This window comes from Sus scrofa, chromosome 5, assembly GCF_000003025.6.
Source record: "Sus scrofa isolate TJ Tabasco breed Duroc chromosome 5, Sscrofa11.1, whole genome shotgun sequence".
NCBI lineage: Eukaryota > Metazoa > Chordata > Mammalia > Artiodactyla > Suidae > Sus > Sus scrofa.
The window spans coordinates 77,492,976-77,507,986 of record NC_010447.5 but is presented as its reverse complement, the minus strand read 5'-3'; positions in this window follow the sequence as shown (position 1 = coordinate 77,507,986).

The window sequence follows — 15,011 nt, the reverse complement described above, 5'->3', positions numbered from 1 at the left end:
CATTTAGGATAAAGAAAAAAGTGTTAACACACTTATAATGTATAATTATTTAAGGTGATATTACTTCAGCAGGCTAGATACAACTGGAGTCAATTTATTAGTGATATTCTTTGAAGCTCAACCAGAACTTTGATGTCTATTCCCTGGGAAAATGATTTTCCAAGTTTGCTAAAGCCCAGGGGAAGAAGGCTGAGCCGCCCTCCAAGACTCAAGAGGTGAGGAATTACGGGTGACACTTATGGGTATTGTTTTAAACCCGAATTAAGAACCAAATAAAGGATACAGTTGCGTTGCTTTTTATCTAACAATCTATCTTGTCACTTAACAGTCCTGAAGACATGGATGAGCTATTACTGGTACACTTACTGTGAATTAAAGATATTCTGCAAAAGGAGATGTTTGTTTGTTGGCTATTTGTTAAAAAGAGAGAGGTGACTAACAGATTCCAAGAGAAAAGGGATTTGTTTTTTAAAAGCAAATATGTGGCACACATGGACAGCTGAAAATCAAATTCTGGGACCGGGATTTGGAGACGTTCAAGCAGAAAGTATGCATAGCTCTGCTTTTGTTTACATATTCCTGGTCCGTCTGTTCCCCCTTTCCCTACCACTCCTCTTCCTAATTTTTATCATTTCTTTCAAAGCTTCTGCTTAATTCCATCTTGTCTGTGAGCAAATGACCTTGCTTTTTACCTTTCAGTGACTCTAATGCTTTCAGAGTCAAACTTTCCCAGAGTCCCAACTTTTGTGCTGATTTACATAGGGATCTGGTTATTTGCTGAATGTCTGTGTATCTGTCTCACTGGCTAGAAAACTCCATGAGATCAAGGATGGACCCTGTTCACCAGTGTCCCCAGCACCTGGCACATGATCTAGTGGGGGCTCACTAGGACACGTGTTGCCTAAATGAAGGAGCAAACTTCCTTCCCCTCATTTATAACTTTTCATCTTAAAAAACAAAAATCGTGTTTTTAATATACAGTCATGGTAAAAAAAAAAAAAAAAGAGTAGGGAATCATATTAAAGGAAAAGTTAAACCACCCTCCCCACGGGCTCCCTCCCTCACCTCCACTCCAGCCTCAGAAGCTAACCTTTCCCCTCTGCCCCAGATTCCATCCTCTTGCTGTGGTCTCTTCTAGGAAGCGCTTCACCTCCACGTGGACAAGTCCGGGAGGGGGAGTTGGCAGGGCAGTTACTCACAGTGGCCAAATTGCAACAGCTGAGGGTGAGGGCAAGCGTGTGGCCAAGGAGAGCAGTGGCCAGATGCCAGAGAAGTTAAATCAGTCATCAGATCTTAAGGGTGAATGCAAGCAAAAAAAAAAAAAAAAAAAAAAAAAAGAGGTGAAGCAAAAGGTCAGTGGGATGTAACAGGAGGTCAAGAATGCAAATGCAAGGCAAGAGCAAGTGAGAGGTCCAGGGCCACATAGATGAATGGAAGAGGAATACAAGCAGGCATTTTTAATTGATTTGGGGGGAGTTTGCTAAGCAGTGAACCAGTAGGCTAATGAGGACTGGGCTAGTACCCTGAAACCTCTTCCAACTTCAACTGCATTAATTATCCCCTCTTCTGTACAGTGGGCATCCCCCTTTCCTCTCATGGTCTCAGGTTACAAATATGCTAAGACTCTTACACTTAAAAGCAAAATAAAACAAACAGAAAACCTTTCTCTTAACCCTGCATCCCCCTCAAACTATCCTGCTCAATCTTTCTTCTGCTCATTCTAGATAAATTTCTTGAAAGATTACTATAAGCTCACTGTCTATACTCATTATCACGTCCTCATTGCCCTACTCAAGGGGACCTGCATTCTTCCCCATCGCTTTGCTGAAAATCATCTTTGGTAAGTCATCAATGGCCTTCTTATTGTTATCATTAAATATAGACGTCACACTGTCAATTCTATGTGAATTGACTCTTTGATGTCTGATGCCATTGATTGCTGTCTCCTCATTGGCCTCTTTGATATACCCCTCTGCTGGTTCTGCTCCTCTATCTCTGGTTCATCCTTTTAGTTTCCTTTGTGAGACCCTATTTCTCCACTCATTTCTATCTCTAGCTGCCTGGGGAGATCAGGTAACATTGTATGGTAGGCATATGGCTGTACATGTCTTTCCATCCTTAGGCAGCTAATAGAGTCAGGCTGCAAGGGAACATGCCCTGAAACAAAATGTGCTCTGGGTTATTGTCCAGCACTGCTCCCCACTTACTTTCAATCTTCTCTCCCTCCTCAGCTCACTCTTCCTTTTTTTAATAGGAAAGCATTTTTTTCTGTCGTGATTGTATTTTTATGGTTATGATTCATGGTGCACTTGCAATTTGCTAGGAATTCCACTGGGTGCTTATTTTATTTATTTATTCATTCAGTTATTTCCTTATTCAGCAAATATTTACTGATTTATTATGATGCAGGCTCTCTGGCTATATAATTTCTAGTCATTACAACTAAATTAAACTAAACTTAAAATAAATGTTGTTATTTTACAGATAATGAAACTGAGGCTAGGGGTTGTCCATCTTGGCTAAAGCTCTAAGAGGCAGACCAGGCATTTGAACTCACAAATGTCACTTTGTAAATTCTTTCCATGTCACTAAAATACCTCAAAAATATTCTATCTTTCATTGAGCATCTTGTGCCAGGAGTTTTTTCCCTCCTTTATCTTACTGTACTGGTAGGATCATTTGCCTATGGACTGATGTTATTTCTGAAACACAGAAGGGAACAATTCACAGCAGTGAAAACCCAGAATTCCACAAGCTTGTTATCAACACCATCACACTTGTTTCCACATGATCCAGATAAGGCTACCTATAACTCATGTAGCTAGAGATTTGCTTATTTATTCATGTTTGTATAGAGCTTACTGTGTATTAGTAGGGTACAGGGAGGTGGGAAAACAGAGCTCAGTCAATTAAATGAATGAGAATATATTATTATATCTGAAGAAATTCCAAGGAAGGAAAAGGTACGGTTATATATAAGCTAATAACAAAGATACTTGACCCAGATTGGTGGGGGCTCGGTCCAAGAAGCTTCCCTAAAGAAGTGACATGTGACTTGAGATCTGAGTGATGAGTAGAAGTTAAGCTCATAAATAGGTAAGGAAGAACACTTCAAGATGAAGAACATGCAAAGGCTCTGGGGAGAGGAGGAGGCGTAATGCTTTAAAAACCTAGAAGGCTGGGACATAGAGGGAGAGTAACGGGAAGAGGTATAGAGGGGAAGCCTGGGCCAGAGTATGTTGGTCATGCATCATTCTTTTTATCTTAAGAATCATAATCCTGGGAGTTCCCATTGTGACTTAGAGGGTTAAAAACATGACTAGTATCCATGAGGAGGCTGGTTTGGTCTCTGGTCTTCCTCAGCGGGTTAAGGATCCAGCATTGCTACAAGCTGCATCATGGGTCACAGATGCACCTTGGCTCTGGCATTGCTGTGTCTGTGACTGTGGCTGTGGGGTAGGCCTGCAGCTGCTGCTCTGATTTGACCCCCAGCATGGAATTTCCATATGCCACGGTGCAGCCTTAAAAAAAAGAAAAAGAATCATATTCCAACATGACGGGGTCTTATCATCAATTTCTGTTCTGAGAAGTTCACTCTGGCTGCAGTGTAGAGAAACTTGGTAGAGGGCTCTAGGGAGGATGTATGGAGAATAGTTAGGAAGCTGCTGCTATCATGCGAGCATGAGATGATGGTGGCTTGGACTAGAGATATGTGTCAATTGATGTATATTTGAAGAGGTAGAATCAGGAATTGCTGACAGATTAAATAAGAAGTGATGGAGAATAAAGCATCAAGGTTAAATCCTAGGCATCTGAGATGCTGAACTGCATGAATGATGGTGCCATTTGCTAGACAAGGAAAGGTAGATGTCCAGGTTTGGAGGAAATCATGGATTTGGTAAGTTATGTTAAAATTGAAGGGTTTGACACAATAAGAAGATCGCTGGATGCACAGGTCTGGAACTCCAAGGAGAGACCCGGTTGAAGAGGTAAACTTAGGAGTCATCCATGGAGTAGTAATCAAGCCATGGCCATGAATGAGATCAAGTTGGAAAGAACGATAGTGTACTAAGAGGGGGATTTAAGATTGAGCCATCCAGAATGCCTTCATGTAAAAGACTCACAAAGAAATTTACCAGTCATTTACAAGGAAAACATTTTCTGAAGGAATGTATGAATTTCTTAACATAAATTTCTCTTGGCCATATTTTAAAATAATAACATCAATAAGAAGTTTGGAAAACACCCTGCAACTCTGTGACCCCAGATGAATATGTAGTTTTTTACTTATTAAAAAAAATTCTAAAGCATGCAAGATATTGGCATTTGTTTAAGTCTAATGGTACATACATGGGTGTTTGTAACAGGTCTCTGTAATTTTTGCATGAATGAAATATTTTGTATTTAAACAATGGAAAGTAACAGCAAAAATTCCAGGAAATAAGGCCTAAGACAATAAATACTCTGGCCAGAAAATTAACTACTAGAAGCAGTTAAGGGAAAAATAAAGATCAGAGATATTGCCAAGGAGCCTGTTGGCCCCAAAAAGAAAAGTTTTAGACTCAACCTAATAAGATGTACCATGAGAAACTCTGCCGATAGTCTTTGTAGGAATTTCCATATTATGGAGACCATACAAATAGAATCTTGGCTCTATTTATATTTCTGGATAATGAGAGACAAGAAATTGACCAACATTATTTGCTTTGGTTACACATAAAAGTAATCATTCTGGCTTAATGAATGGATGTTACTCCTATGAGACTATATATGCAGGATTATTATTTAAAATTTGGAAGCAAACTACATCTGAAAGAAGAGTATGACCTCTAATCTCTACAACCACCAACATCCTTTCTTATTCACTATCCCCAAGAGAGGATAAAGGATGATTTTGGAAGGGTGTTTTTCTAAGAAATTCATCTGCCCCTGTATTAAGGAATAAATGGCTCAGTAATTGGCCTGCCTAAACAACCTTGTGAAAGAACAAGTTTGAGGTATCATACTCCATGATTTCAAACCATATACAAAGCTGTAGTAATCAAAACAGTATGGTAGCTCAAAAACAGGCACATAGACCAATGGAACAGAATAGAAAGCCCAGAAATAAGCCTGTACTTATACCATCAATTAATCTATGAAGGAGAAAAGAAAATACAATGGATAAAGGACAATCTCTTCAATATATGTGTTGGGAAAACTGGACAATCACATGCAGAAGAATGAAACTAGACCACTATCTTACAAAAATAAATTCCCACAAAAATTAGTTCAAAATGGAATAAAGACTTCAGCGACCTGAAACCATTATGTGCCTAGAAGCAAACAGATAGTAACCTTGTAGACATTAGAGATGTTTTTGTGGATCTGACTCCAAAGGCAAGGGAAACAAAAGCTAAAATAAACAAATGGGGCTTAATCAAGCATAAATCCTTTTGCACAGTGAAGGAAACTCTCAAAAGAATGAAAAGGCAGCTTCCTGAATGGGAGAAGATATTTGCAAATCATATATCACCAAAGAATTTAATATCCAAAACATATAAAGAATTCAAACAACTCAACAACAAAAAGTAAACACCTGATTTTAAAAAGTGGGCAGAGGACTAGAATAGACACTTTCCCAAAGAAGACATACACAGGGCCAATGGGAACATGAAAAGATACTAATCACTAATTATTGGGGAAATGTAAATCAAAACCTCAAAGAAATATCATCTCACACCTGTTAGAATGGCTGTTATCAGAAAGACAGGAAATAACAAGTGTTAAGAAGATGTGAAGAAAAGGGAACATTTGTACACTTTGGTGGGAATGGAAATCAGTACAGCCACTATGGAAAACAGTACAGAAATTCTTCAGAAAATTAAGAGCAGAACTACTACATGACCCAGCTATTCCACCTCTGGGTATCTATCTGAAGAACATGAAAACACTAATTTTGAACAGATACATCCATCCCTATGTTCACTGCGGCATTGTTTACAATAGCCAAGATATCGAAACAACCTAAGTGTTCATGAATGGATGAATGGATAAAGATGCTGTATATACACAATGAAATATTACTCAGTCATAAAAAAGAATGGGATCCTACCATGTGCGATGACGTGGATGAACCTCAAGGGTATTATGCTAAGTAAAATAAGTCAGATGGAGAAAGAGAAACACCATATTATCTCAGTCAAAAGTGGAATCTGAAAAACAAACAAATAGGGATTTCCCTTTTTTGTGCAGTGGAAACGAAATCTGACTAGTAACCATGAGGATGTGGGTTCGATGCCTGGACTTGCTCAGTGGGTTAAGGATCCAGCATTGCCATGAGCTGTGATGTAGGTCACAGACGCAGCCTGGGCTGTGGTGTGGTGTAGGCTGGCAGTTGTAGCTCTGATTCGACCCCTAGCCTGGGAACTTCCACCTGCCTTAGGTGTGGCCCTTGAAAAAAAAAGCCAAAAATTTTTTTAACTAAAAACAAAACAAAACAAAACAAAGCCCTCAAACCCCCATACAATGAACAAACAAAGCAAAACGTACTCAAAACAGATCAGTGGTACCAGAGGGGGAGGGGGATTGTGGGGCGGGCTAAACAGCTGAAAAGGATCCACTCCATGGTGACGGAAGGTAACTAGACTTGTGATAGGGATCACTCTGTGATGCATACAGATGTTGAACTATCATGCTATACACCTGAAACTTATATAATAAAAATGTTTACTATTTGGTGGGTTTTAGTATACTCGCAATTGTGCGGCAATAACCACAATCAATTTTTTATGGTTTGAGAAGTAATTGAAATATTTCACTGTATAAGTTTAAGGCACAGAGCACGATGGTTTGATTTACATGTATTATGAAAAGATGACCCCTATAAACTCAGCTAACAACCATCATCTCGTATAAATGCAATAGAAAGAAAATGAAGAAAGGAAAAATGAAAATTATTTTTCCTTGTAGTAAGAACTCAGGATTTGCTTTCTTAACAAATTTCCTGTACATTACACAGTAGTACTGTACATTAACTGTAGTCGTCATTTCTTCCATAGAACTTATTGTATCCTATAGCTGGAAGTCTAAATATTTTGACCATTTTCTTCCAATTATCCTTTACCTGAATTTGGTTGGATGGTTGGTTGGTTGGTTGGTTTTTCCTTCTTTCCTTTTAGATTCCGCATATAAGTGAGACCATAAGTATTTGTCTTTTCCTGTCTAACTTACTTCACTCAGCTTAATGCCTCAAGCTCTATGCATGTTTTTGCAAATAGTGCACAATTAGTGATTCATTCCTTTGGCCTAAAGGTTATTTTGCTATTCTGTTAGCAGCAAACATTCCTGGGAAGGAGGGCCCCTTCAAATGCTGGAGAATAAGCACAGTTAACATTAAGCACTGTCCTGTTGCTTTGGGGAGGATATTGAGATATTTTCCAACAATGTCCCAGTTGGAACCATGAGCCTGCCTAGTTCTACATTCCTTCATTTTTGCTCCCCACCACTGTCCTCCACTCCACCCCCCAAAATTATTCTCATTTAGAACAATTACTTTTACCTGAATGCTTCCCTTCATTAGACTACAATTTTTTTTTCTGCTTTTCTTTTTTTTGCTTTTTATGGCTGCACCCCGCGGTATATGGAGGTTGCCAGGCTAGGGGTGGAATCAGAGCTACAGCTGCCAGCCTACACCACAGCCACAGCGACACTAGATCCAAGCCAAATCTTCGTCCTACACCACAGCTCATGGCAACGTGGGATCCTTAACCCACTGAGCGAGGCCAGGGATTGAACCCGCAACCTCATGGTTCCTAGTTGGATTCGTTTCCGCTGCACCCCAACGGGAAATCCAGACTACAAATTCTTAAGAACAGAAAGTGTCTAATTAGTCTCTGTATCTATGACATTATCCAGCATGTAACCATAGTATATTCTGTACTATCTTCTTAATAAACTAAAGACAGTACAGAATATAGTACCTTAAATCCTTGCACCTTTTTAAACATTTTATTTATTTGTTTATTTTTAATAAATTTTATTAGCGTGTGGGTGTTTTACAATGTTGTGTTATTTTCAGGTGCACAGCAAAGTGACAGTCATAAATCATCATAACTTAATGCCAATGGGTTATCAGGTCACTGCAGATTGATGTGGAGAAAGATGAGAATGTGAGGGCACCGGGACCCTTCCCACTGCCCGCCCCCCCCCAACACACACACCGCTTCCCATGCGGCAAAAGAAAGCTGAAGATACAGCTGACAAATGTCAAGCGGTCATCTTTCATGCTGAGGTCAGTTCTAAAAGGGTGATACCTCCCCCATATCAGGCCTCTTAGGTGGCCATAAAATAGCTGTTTTTTCAGGGCTTTGCTCTGTGAGCAAGCAGAGTGGGTAGCTCTGAGAATTCCGGGTTAGTTGATGCCTAGAAGTCTGCTTGCCCTAAATATTCAGCTTAATGATACTTAAAGAAGATCAAGCTTCTGATAAAATGAAAGGGCCTTAAGTTCTGATAGGTGTCCAGGAATATAGACCCTACACCAAAGAGCAAAGTCAGGAGTTTGCCTTCCTAAATGGACAGAAGGCTCTTTCTTCTCCTGCGAAAATAGAAAATGGGACAGTGGACAGGCATGCAGGCCCTAGAGGACACTCGAAGGGGAAACTAATTCAATGCATCTGTCACATTCCATCCCATTTACTCTGTCTAAGGCCAACCTAAAGAGTGGGGACCCTGTATCGTGGGGTGATTTTAAAGTGAGGGCAAAGGTAAAAACACCAGGTTTATGAGCAGAAGACTTGATTTGATGAAGGTATTTGAAATTCACATTTGGAAACCAACTGTCATGACACCTTGAGACACGTGTGTCCGAGCTCGTACCTTCGAATGAGGATGGCTGAGTGTATCCGGTGGGATTTTCCTTTTCAGTCGTAAGGCAAACTGCAAGCATGAGAATGGGTTACATTAAAAAACACAAATCCTGGAACCTGGGCTTGAGGTGTGACTTTGTCCTTTACACATTAAATATTACAACACCTCTTTCCTAACATACTGCATGCTGCAATAGGTCAACATAAGTTTAAGAAAGAATTCAGGCACTGACTGTAAATCTCAGTTTCGAACTGACTTTCCCACTTGTTTGTTTGTTTGTTTAAGGTTGAAAGGACTCTCTTTCTGTTTCATGTACCAGACCCTCCTCAAAAGGATGGCACCCAACATCCCCACTCATTCATTCCTGTCTCACTCAGATGCTGTCTCCAGTTAACCATCGGGCTTATTTTTTGTCTTTTGTCTTTTAATGGCTTCACCCCAGGGCATATGGAAGTTCCCAGGCTCTGGGTCAAATCAGAGCTGCAAATGCCAGCCTATATCACAGCCACAGCCACAGCCACACGGGATCCGCGGTGTCTGCAAACTACACAATATCTCAGGGCAACACAGGACCCTTACCCCACTGAACCAGGTCAGGGATCGAATTCGAATCCTCGTGGATACTACTCAGGTTCGTTAACCCCTGACCTATGATGGGAACTCCAAGCCAGAACCTTTTTTGACTCTGAATCCTTTGGGGCAAATTGAATTAACAGATTCCCCACGTCTCCAACTCAATCATCAGCAGAGGATCTGTTATCAAAAGATGCCATCCGGGAGTTTTTGTTGTGGTTCAGCAGTAATGAAACTGACGAGTATCCAGGTTTGATCCCTGGTCTTTCTCAGTGGGTTAAGGATCCGGCATTGCCACGAGCTGTGGCGTGGGTGGCAGACGTGGCTCAGATCCTGCGTTTTTGTGGCTATGGTAAAGGCCAGCAGCTACAGCTCCGACTCGACCCCTGGCTGGGGAACTTTCATAGGCCACAGGTGTGGCCCTAAAAAGACAAAAAAAAAAAAAAAAAGGATTCCATCCAGCTGGATCATCCCTTTAGAAAGCAAAGGGAGTGAGCCACCACTGATTACTGGTGCCCTATGATGGTTAGTGCAACCGGTACTGACTTAAGGCAGGACAAAAAAAAAGAGCCGAAAGCATGGCATTAGGGGTAGGGTGTGATTCTCTACTATTCCTAAAGGATCAGGCAAAAAGAGAAGTAACTCTGGTTATCTCTGGATGAGTAAAGCAAGTGTCTGTGGAATGTGCTGATCAGTAACACGGAGCAGCCAGCCCAAGGCTCTCCGTGGGGGAGACAGAACTAGACTCAGTTTCCTGTATTTATCCCATCTTGGAGACAAGAGCACTTGTGTCTCTGCAGAGCATGAGTTAAGGAAACGGAGCAGGGAAAGTGTCCCTCTTACTATAAAGGCGATCACTCCACCGGTGATGGATTCACCGGTCCCACCATCTCAGGAGCACCCGCCCTGTCCTGCCTTCTCCACGGGGGTGAGCTGCCCGCTGGCATGGGAATAGGCCAAAGTCACTCACCTTCATCTTCAAGGGTCGTTTCTTCAGGGGAGCCTGTCCCCATCATCAGTGTATCACTCCTTCAGCAGTCTTTGTCATCTTACATGTATGAGTGTATTTCCTCCTCCCAAATTATAAACTCCAGGAGGACGGGGATTGTATCTGTTTTCATTCACAGTTCTGTCCCCGCACCTAGAACTTAGGAGGGACCCAATAAATTTCTGCTAAACAGAGGGTCAGCAAATGTGGCCAGAACTGTTTTTTTCTAAGGGAGAAGATGGGGTCGCCCACTTTAAATAGAGGGCTCTCTGAGGGCAGGCGAAGTCCAGAGAGGAGACCTGCTTCCAGCGAAGGCAGAGTACGTGAGACTTGGTGTCAGAGTCTTTTCTTGTGTGGTCAAATTATTCAGAATTTCAATCTTAAATCATCCACCTTGGAAAACCCTCGGAGGTGTGGCTCACCCTTCAGAACTTGGCATACCTACACACGCATGCATTTGTGGCTTACTGAAGCCTGACCGAGAAGGATGACATGAAAGAGAAGAGCCTGGACCTTCCACTTTGCTGAGGGTCTCAGCAGAGAAGTGGCTGGAAAAGCATTGGCCCCCCTAAGTGGAATAGAAGGCAGAATTCCCCTTAGTTGGTGGCAGCCGAGTGCAAAGGCACAGAAAACCCCAGGAAGACTCAGCTTCTCCAAAGTTCCACATAGGTTAGGAAGATCTCCCTTCCAAACTGCAGTAAGATAAGATGCCCAGACAAACCAGTTTATAATTTTAAAACCAGTAAGTTCCAAAATCTTCTTCACCATAGTATTTTAATCTGAAATGTTTTTGTTTGATTAAACGCCATTTTTATCTTTAAGAATTTTTTTTTTAACTTTCTTGGGTCACGCCCGTGGCATATGGAAGTTCCGAGGCTAAAGACTGAATCGGAGTTGCAGCTGCCAGCCACAGCCACAGCCACAGCAAGGCCAGATCCGTGCAGTGTCTGCGACCTACACTGCAGCTCATGGCAATGCCAGATTCTTAACCCACCTAGTGAAGCCAGAGATCGAACCCACATCCTCATGGATACCAGTTGGGTTCATTACCACTGAGGCACGACGGGAACTCCATTTATTTTTAAGAAAATTATTACTCAGCGTTTCAACTTCTTGAAAAACAGGGAAGCAGCAATTGACTGACACATCTATTCTTTCTTTCTTTCTTTCTTTCTTTCTTTCTTTCTTTCTTTCTTTCTTTCTTTCTTCCTTCCTTCCTTCCTTCCTTCCCTCTTTCTTTCTTTCTTTTTTCATTTTCTTTCACTCATTCTTTCTTTCTTCAGCAAATACATTTCAGCATCAATCTACAGAACTTACGTCTCAAGAGGAACCATGCAAATCATCTATTATACAACACAAAGGACTGAAATGTACTGCATTGGAGCAGCCAAATGCAGGAGGGCAATGGAGAAATAAGCACACACGTCTGACTTCTTTCATACCATCTACCTCTTATATTTGATGACTAGAAGTTAAGTGTTTTCACGGTTTCAAAGTTAAACTGCAAATTTTGTTTTACTTTAGATTTTTTTTGAAAATTATGAACAGATGAATAATAGTTTCCTGTTGTCCATCTCTTCATAAGGCCAATTTTAGGAACTTGGAGTTTTGTTGTGGCAACAGGGAATAAAAAAAGTAAATATCCAAAAGCTGGAAATTGTAGAATCCTAAGAGCACACAGGATACAAGGATCAGATGATCTGCCCTCTTGTACTAAAAACAAGAAACAGGCCCAGGAGAACAGAATACAGTTTAAGGATCATTATAAGAATTTTTCAGTCACAGATGATATGACTATAAGCAGTATTTTCCATGTGAAAAATGATAGTTAAGAGCCTTAAGAAATTCACTTACCATTTGCAGCAACATGGATGGACCTAGAGATTATCATTCTAAGTGAAGTAAGTAAGACAAATATCATATGATATCACTCATATGTGGAATCTGAAACAAGCATACAAATGGACTTACTTACAAAACAGAAACAGACTCACAGAGTTTGAAAACCATCAAATGAGGGATAAATGAGGAGTTTGGGATTAGCATATACACACTATTACAGATAAAATAGATTCTCAACAAGGACCTACATATAGCACCGGGAACTCTACTCAATATTCGGTAATAATCTATATGGGAAAGGAATCTGAAAAGGAATGAATTTATGTGTACGTATAACTGACTCACTTTTGGGTACCCCTGAAACTAACACAACATTATAAAGCAACTTACTCCAGTAAAATAAAAAAGAAATTCACTTAAGTTTTTAGATAACTTTATGAGTTGTTTCTCCACAAATAAACAACACTGTCAGCCACAAATTATGGATAAGGAAACTGGGCCATAGAGAAGTTAATAATTTGCCTACTTATTATATAGCTAATGACTAGTTATCTGCTAGTAAATATCAGACCTGGAATTCAAACTCAGGGAGTAGGGCTCCAGAAATCAGAAACCAAGTGTTTAACTTTATATGTTCTATTTCCTATTCATTTAAAAAATATATATATTCATTTCAATTATATATACAATATTTATTTTTATTGTGAATATTCTCATTAAACATGTCTCGTTTATGATGATAAGTTCTTTCATTTTATTTTTCCAAATAAAGGGAATATAAAGTTAAGCTTGACATGGATAAGTTTCTAACTCTCAGAGGAATGTCACAAAGGGGAAAAATTACTTTTAGAGTGATTTGATATTTTCTGAAGGCTGGCATACTATTGCGTTACCTGGCAATGTCAAATCAACGTCAGTCTCTGTTCAAACACCAGTTGTGCAGAGCATGTCAGAGTAGCTGAGAGCCTGGCAGCTTCAAATTATAACTGACCACCTAATCGTGGTACCTCTTAAAATTAGAAAAAAACAGAAGATGCAAAACAGCATTAGGGATAAATCACAGACAACTTTATTTAACAAATCACTCAGCATAGTGTTTATGACAGTAAGCAAATCATAGGGGTATTGCTCATTCATTCACTCAAATGCCAGGAACACTGGTGAGAATAACACAGAGACCAAGGGCTGAGGGGCTGGAAGGCTAGTGGGGGCCAGACTCGTGTGCTTCCGGAGCCCTAAAGAGGATAAGTTTAATGCTGGGACACAAGTGGAAGGTTTGGAATCATATACACTGAATCTTAATCTGATTCCGGCAAGCCACTTCATTCATTCATCCTCTGTTTTCTCATTTGAAAAGGGCAGATGAAACCACCCACCTCACAGGGTGGTGTAAGCACTAAATTCCATGTCCCAAAACATGCTAGTCTTTTTGTTTTTTGTTTTTTTCCATCCCCGTTAAAACTTCCCTACCACTCCATGTCCCCAACCTACCAAGAAAAAAAAATAAATAAATAAATAACTGGAGGAGTCGGAAAGAGTTTCATTCACTTGAGTGGTGACATGTGAGCTGGGGCTTGAAAGACAAGTAAAAGGTGAAGGTGACAGACGGGGTTGGTAGCAAGGTTTCCAGGAAGTGGGGACAGTGCGTTCAAAAGCTCTGAGCTTTGGCAATTCCCCCTGGTGGCTTAGTGGGCTAAGGATCTGGTTTTATCCCTGATATGGTGTGGGGTTTGATCCATGGCCAGGAATTTCTGCATGGAAGGAAGGAAGGGAGGGAGGAAGGAGGGGAGGGAGGGAAAAAGAAATCAAGGAAGAAAGGGAGGTTTGGACTCCTGCGACACAGGGAGCTGGGAGGTATGGAGTGGTTTAGAATATGGGTTGTTGAGAATGAAGCTGGAAAGGAAGGTGGCTGTGACTCCTCAGCTCTCTGCTTGCAATGCGGTTTCCAGACCAGAGGGACAGAAGCCGAACTCCCTGGGGCTGGTGATGAATACTGACCACAGGATGCCCACTCTGCTCTCTGAGCGATTCTCGGATGTGGCCTGGGCCCTGCTCCCTTTTCACCTCCTGGATGGGACCTCAGAGTCCAGACTCTGACATCCCAATCTTAGACACTAGAGTTGGATCTTCTAATATCCCAGATCTAGTTTGATAGTTCTGTTTTGAGATCCAGTATCTAGTTGTTTCATCATGTGTGAAACCGAGACAGTATCTTTGTCCTCGTGCCAAGAAGAAATCTAGCCCACTGAGAGAACATAATACTAAAGAAATTCATCCATAAGCATAATTCATGGTATCACTTGGTTTCTCACGTAAATCAAATACAAATTCATGGAAAAGAAAACCATGATCTTGAGATGTGACGTTTGTAGAGGCTCCTGTGATTATAATAAAGAGAAAATTACTTTTATAGTAATTATTTAAAATTCATAATTGTGTGGCTAACCATGCCATTCAGGACTGACTACATTATAGGTAGGAAAACAATGATCAGTTTCAGTAAAGAAAATGCTCAGATAAAAAGGAAGGTGGGCTGTGGGAGGGGAGACACTGAATTGGAAGCCAGAAACCCTGGTTCATGGTCCAGTCTCTTAATTTATCGGCTCTGTGTCTTCAGAGAAGTCATTCAGCCTCTTTGAATCTCATTTTTCTTTCCCATGAAATGGAGAAAATAGTAATATCTACATAGTGGGCTTATTTTAGTATCACGTGGCATAATATCTAGTAAGGTATTTTTTAACCTACAGTCATTTTACTAATT